The sequence below is a fragment of the Lissotriton vulgaris genome, chromosome 1_1 (genome assembly GCF_964263255.1).
Source record: "Lissotriton vulgaris chromosome 1_1, aLisVul1.2, whole genome shotgun sequence".
Taxonomy (NCBI): domain Eukaryota; kingdom Metazoa; phylum Chordata; class Amphibia; order Caudata; family Salamandridae; genus Lissotriton; species Lissotriton vulgaris.
Window position 1 is genome coordinate 267,426,320 of NC_141685.1, and position 6,000 is coordinate 267,432,319.

A 6,000-nucleotide genomic window follows, 5' to 3' on the forward strand; every position below is an offset into this window, starting at 1 on the left:
CTGGACCCCCGTCAGCACTGACGACACCACCCACGTGATGAACACCATCCACTACGGCTCCCCAGCCGACCCCTGTCCACACCACATCTTTAACCCCTTCAATGCTGATGAGGGCCCCCAGCCATCGTGCACTACGGTGGGCGTGTGCTGATGACGGCTGGGGGCCGTCATAAACCCGCCCACTCGCGATTCTGCCGCACAGGCGCAGGATCGCAGCCATGCCCAAGGGGTTAACAAAGCCGACTTCATCATCGCACCCCAACTCCGGAACATCATTAACAACTCCTTTGCATCTGCCACCTTTCCAGAGAGCTGGAAGCATGCAGAAATCAGCGCCCTCCTGAAGAAACCCACTGCGGACCCCACGGACCTCAAGAACTTCCGCCCCATCTCGCTTCTCCCTTTCCCCGCTAAAGTCATCGACCGTCAACAAACAGCTGACCGCCTTCCTCGAGACAAACGGCTCCCTCGACCCATCGCAGTCCGGCTTCCGAGCTAATCACAGCACCGAGACCGCCCTCATCGCAGCCACCGACGACATCAGGTCCCTGCTCGACAACGGGGAAACTGCTGCCCTCATCCTCCTCGACCTATCGGCTGCATTCGACACAGTGACACAGTCTGCCACCGCACACTAACAACCCGCCTCCACCACGCCGGGATCCAAGGAAAAGCTTTGGAATGGATCACCTCCTTCCTCTCCGACAGAACTCAGAGAGTCCGCCTCCCTCCCTTCCGCTCAGCGGCCACCAAGATCATCTGCGGCGTTCCTCAAGGCTCCTCGCTCAGTCCCACCCTCTTCAACATGAGCCCCCTCGCGGCCATCGCACGCCAACACAACCTAAACATCATCTCCTACGCTGACGACACTTAGCTGATCCTCTCCCTCACCAACGACCCCGCCACCGCCAGAGCCAGCCTCCAGGAAGGAATGAGAGACGTTGCGGAATGGATGAAGCTCAGCCGTCTGAAGCTGAACTCAGACAAGAAGAAAGTCCTCATCCTCGGACCATCCCCCTCTGCCTGGGACGACTCCTGGTCTGCACTGGGCACCACCCCCATTCCCACAGACCACGCACGCAACCTGGGTTTCATCCTGGACTCCTCCCTAACGATGACCAAGCAAGTCAACTCCGTCTCGTCATCATGTTTCAACACCCCGCGCATGCTCCGAAAGATCTTCCGGTAGATCCCCACCGAAACCAGAAAGACGGTCACCCAGGCCCTCGTCACCACCTGACTGGACTACGGGAACGCCCTCTATGCTGGAACCACAGCCAAACTACAGAAAAGACTCCAACGCATACACAACGCTTCTGCACGACTCATCCTGGACATCCCCCGTCACAGCCACATCTCTGCCCACCTGCGAGACCTGCACTGGCTGCCCGTCAGCAAGAGGCTCGCGTTCAGGCTCCTCACCCACGCACAGAAGGATCTCCACGACATGGGCCCCAAATACCTCATCAACCGCCTCACGTTCTACACACCCACCCGCCAGCTCCGATCCGCCAGCCTCGCCTTCGCCACCGTCCCACGGATTCGCAGAACCACCACCGGAGGAAGATCTTTCTCCTACCTGGCGGCCAAGACATGGAACTCCCTCCCCACCCACCTACGGCTGACCCAGGACCATCTCTCCTTTAGGAAGCAACTCAAGACCTGGCTCTTCGAGCAGTAGCAGCAATCTCCCCTCAGCCCCCCCACTCCCTCCAGCGCCTTGAGACCCTAGCGGGTAAGTAGCACGCTCTATAAATGTGTTTGATTGATTGATTGATTGACTGTCAACAATGCAAATTAAACGTTTATAAGAATTCACTACCACCATCCTGCATGCCCATGAGAACAGCAGATGAAACCAAGCTTCATCTTAGCTAATATATATATATATTGTGTGTAACCTCCCAAATTATCAAAATGCCCATCATAAGTTTACCACTGAAAGCAGAAATACTAGCTACACTTGGTCAGAAAACAGAAACACTGCTCCTGGAGGCTTTTAGAACAGCCTCCCTGCCTTAATCGTGGCTTGAGTGTCTGGCTCCACTGATACAGCCAGTGGGAAAAGCTGTAAACGTGGAGCGCTGTTCAACAGTGAACTTTCCTTCAAAGCCCAAATGAACAGCCTCCGAAACATTGTTTCACAACTTACTCCAGCAGCTCTCTAAAAGAATTGCTACGATCGCCACAATCATTCTCTCCAGTCTTAATCGGTGCACGTCTCTATAACTACCTCATTAATAAATCACCCTATAAAGCCAGAGTGCAGACCCATGCTGCTCGCCATCTGTTTGGTCTGAAACGTCACATCCATATCACACCTGCCCTGAAGACTGGGTTCCAGTAAAGAACACAATGTAAATCACTCAGTATCATTCACAAAGTACTGAAAGGCAGATCACTGGGCGATCTAAAGAGGTTTGTCCATAACCTTCCAAAAGAGAAGATCGACGTCTGCTAATCGTAACCCACTTACCACAGGATGACTCGTTAATGTGACATTGGAGGCAAGCTTCTACATGTGCAAGCCCAGGTTAAACAGGATTACTTTAGAAGCCATCCCAGAGTCATTGCATGATCTTCCAACTACCTTAGAAGTCATTTACACGTCATCAGACATCATGAAGCTCTTGAAGTCATCAGCAAGCTGCAGAAGCTCAGCCTGATGATTTGAGGATGACTTGAAAATGAGTATCTGATGAATTTAGAAGGTGTCATTTTTCGTGATGATTAAAGGATGACTTGAAAAGGAGTACCTGATGACTCTAGTAGGCGTCATTATTCGTGATGATTTAACCCCTTCGCTGCTCATGATGAGCTCACCTCGTCATGAGGCACACTGGAGCTGTGCTAGCTCGTCATGATGCATGGACTAGAGCAATTTCCAGCACAGGAGGGGAATTGCCTTAGCAGCCAAGGTGTTAAGGAGGACTTGAAAATTAGTATCTGCTGACTTCAGAAGGTGTCATTATTCCTGATGATCTGAGGACTTGTAAATGACTCTCCGATAACTTTACAAGATGACATTGTTCCTGATGACTTTGGGGTGATTTGAAAATAAGCATCTGAATACTTCAAAAGGTACTATTGTGTTTTCAATAAGATGTTTTTGCGTCTGGTGATTTTAACAAGAATTGTTTGTCTGTTTAACCCCGTCGCTGCGGCGGCTATTCCGTCGCAGCACTAAGGGGGTGGGGCCGCCGCGAGCCGGTTCCGTGCTTGTGCCAGAACCGCTCCGTCACGGCTCGCGGGTGAGCTGTGCTTGTGACGGAACGGTTCCGTCACGGCCCGCCCGTTTTTTAGAACGTCAGCGCAGGCGCGGAATTCCTGCCGCGCAGGCGCGGCGGCAGGGCCGTGACGGAACCGTTCGGTCACCAGCACAGCCCATCCGTGGCTCATGACGGAACGGTTCCGTCACGAGCATGGAAGAGGTTAAAGAGCACGTCCACCACTTTGGTTTCAGCTTTCCAGAAAAATGCAAACTGTTGGATGATTGCACAATGAATTGCAGATAAACCTCTGACCTCCTGCAGCTGGGAGCCCCAAAACCCAAACACACCCTGAACCCCCAAATTAACCCTTGCACCCCAAACCCAAACACACCCTAAACCCTAAATTTAACCCTGGCACCCCAAAACCCAAACACACCCTGAACCCCAATATTAACCATTGCACCCCAAAACCCAAACACACCCTAAACCCTAAAATTAACCCTGGCACCCCAAAACCCAAACACACCCTGAGCCCCCAAATTAACCCTTGCACCCCAAACCCAAACACACCCTAAACCCTAAAATTAACCCTGGCACCCCAAAACCCAAACACACCCTGAACCCCCAAATTAACCCTTGCACACCAAACCCAAACACACCCTAAACCCTAATATTATCCCTTGTACCCTAAAACCCAAACACACCCTAAACCCTAAAATGAACCCTCGCACCCCAAACCGAAACATGCTCTAAACCCTTAAATTACACCTGGCCCCCCAAAACACAAACCCACCCTCAACCCTAAAATGACCATGTACGCCCTAAAATCCAAAAGCCCTACAAACCCCCAAACTTTTTATGAATGCGGAATGCCGGGAGGCGCTGCTGTGATATGATACTTTCTGTACCCCCAGGCTGCACTTCCTACATAGAGTAATTCCATAAACACATAGTTTAGTGGAATCCGATTGTTAGACTCTTTAAACAACTGCGGACAGACCTGCTCATGGCCCGGGGAATAGAGTCTTGCAAAGGAAAACAAGCTTTGTCGTCATTCTGACTGCCGAATTCACTCCATCACCATACTAAAATACATTTTAAAAAAGCACAGCTGCCTCGAACACAATGCCAAAATCACCTACTGTAAACCATCTGTCTCCCGGCTGGCTGGGACTCGAACCACAGGTCCTGAATGGAGAGCAGCTCTCGCACGTTTTCATATACCGGAAGCCGGTGGGACCTCTAGCAAAAGCCTACGCACATCGGGAGCGCCGGGAGTGACGTCATTGTTCTGCGGCAGAACGAAGACTAGCGTAAAGTGCAATGGCCATTAAAGGGACAGGTGGATTAGCATCGGTCTCTTTATTTTTCCAACTCCACTTCCTTCATCGATTCCAGCGTATACTCAGGTAAGTGCTGCAGCTGTTAAAAAAGAGCAGCATCGATCCTCCGCTCTCGGTCCCAGCTGCTCAATTTCCGTCCCAGACCAGCTTCCTAGTTTTTCGGAAAGCACGAGTTTTCATTAAGGGGGAAAATTCAGACGCAGCTCCCTGCATGTGTCTGCTTCGTACGTGTTATAATTAATGCCTGCGTTGCAATGTGTGTGTATTATGTGTGTTTGATGTTTGTCTGTATCAGCCAGCCTACTTGTTTAATATGCACCTTTTGTGTTTGAGCATGTGTATTTTTGTGTATGTGTGACGTAGTGCGTGCTTTTGTAAGTTGTGGAAAATTGCAAAAAGCCTAAAAAATGTGTTTTACAGCAAGTTCTTCGCCGTAAGGAAAAGTAAATTACTGCCCGTGTATTGTAGGTCCCATGTTGGTTCCAAGTGCACCTGCGTGTGTTCAAGATTCTCGACCAAATGGAACAGTTTTCGATCTACTGAAAAGTTGTCAATCAAAGAAGGCTAAACACATTTATTTATGTGAATATTGTATATTGTTGAGCATTACTTGTGTCATTGCAACTTGTAGTGAGCTTTCATTACTAAATGAATGTGTGCTCTATTGTTGAATCCTGGTCACGTTACTTTACAGCTAGACGGGAGATTTAAGGTACCGTGGGTAAAGTATATAAAGGACAGCCTAACGGCAATTGGCCGACAGGATCTGTTTTATGCCCCAAACACAATCAGAAAATCTGATGTGAACTTGGTTAAGAATGCCATAGTTTTGTTAAGATGTACCGATAGAGAAGAGGCAGAGATACAGAAGGTCAGTGTTAGGAAACATCTACTGTTAAAAACATGCTTGCAAACAGAACCTTACCTGACATGGCCTATGTCTAACTATGAACGGTTTCTGCTAACAAGGTTCCGCTTTGACCTCTATCACCTCCTATTGGCATTCCCAAGTGGTGCTCAGCGGGGCGATGTGTTGCCAGCTTGTGGCTGCGACGGAAAGTCTCCTCAAGATCTGGCACACTTCCTTTTTATTTGCCCTTATTACTCTACTCCACGGAAATTATACCTTAAACCGTGCCTCAAAAAAATGAGCTTCACACAAATTAAACCCGCCCTTTATTACTTACAACTACTGAATATTGACTGTACTTTGTTTATATGTAATTTTTTTTAAAAAGCCATCTGCTTCAGGAAAAGCATGGATGGCTAACCATGCTATAAAATAGTGCTGGTGCTTTTTAAGATTACAGTTATTTATATTTTTAACCATATATTACCCATGCTCCTATTGTCTGATATATTGTACTGTTTACTGTGTCATTATTTGCCATATGAAAATGAATTGTGTGTAATGTTTTTAACTGCGTGTTTTTAAAATGAACTTT

General features: G+C 48.8%; 1 protein-coding gene across 1 annotated transcript in view; it reads right to left on the reverse strand.

The window, feature by feature from the left end:
* The window catches only part of EIF2B3 (eukaryotic translation initiation factor 2B subunit gamma), a 479,361-nt gene extending 474,665 nt beyond the window's left edge, over positions 1 to 4,696 (reverse strand). The window contains exon 1 of the mRNA XM_086952297.1: positions 4,355 to 4,696. The gene's annotated coding sequence lies outside the window, so the exon portion shown is untranslated. The remainder of the gene's footprint in view (positions 1 to 4,354) is intronic.
* Positions 4,697 to 6,000: the final 1,304 nt, after the last annotated feature.